This window comes from Mandrillus leucophaeus, unplaced genomic scaffold (assembly GCF_000951045.1).
Source record: "Mandrillus leucophaeus isolate KB7577 unplaced genomic scaffold, Mleu.le_1.0 Scaffold654, whole genome shotgun sequence".
NCBI classification, from domain to species: domain Eukaryota; kingdom Metazoa; phylum Chordata; class Mammalia; order Primates; family Cercopithecidae; genus Mandrillus; species Mandrillus leucophaeus.
In genome coordinates this window covers 956,761-957,353 of record NW_012107075.1, presented here as the reverse complement: position 1 = coordinate 957,353, position 593 = coordinate 956,761, and positions in this window count along the sequence as shown.

Genomic DNA, 593 nt, shown 5'->3' with positions numbered 1-593 from the left:
CTGAGGCAGGAGAATGGCATGAATCCGGGAGGCGGAGCTTGTAGTGAGCCAAGATCGTGTCACTACACTCCAGCCTGGGCGACAGAGCAAGACTCTGTCTCAAAAAAAAAAAAAAAAAAACCCACACAGAGGACAAGTGCAGTGGCAGGTAGGTCTCAGTTAGTTGTCCAAAGGGGAGCATATAGAGACTCAGACACAGGAAATATGAAAGGAAATTTGAGAGGAGTGGAAGATAGAGTGAGGCAGACTGTCTACATGTCAATAGGACTTCCAGAAAAAGAAAAGAAAGAAGGAGAACCAGGGTGGAAGAAAGAGAGGGAGGAAGAGAGAAAAGAAAATGGAAACAGAGAGTATTGAACATAATGCCAAAGAAATGTTGGAATTAATTAAAATTAGGAAACTCATAGACTGAGAGCCTAATTCTAACCTGGATAAATATAAATCAATTAATATCAAGCTACATCAGTGAAGGACCATGAAATTCAAAGGCAAAGAAAATGATAAAAGGACTCGGATCACCTACAAGGAAATGACTTATGACAACAACGTACATATTAAACATGACAATGGAAACCAAAAGAAAGTGAAGTTCT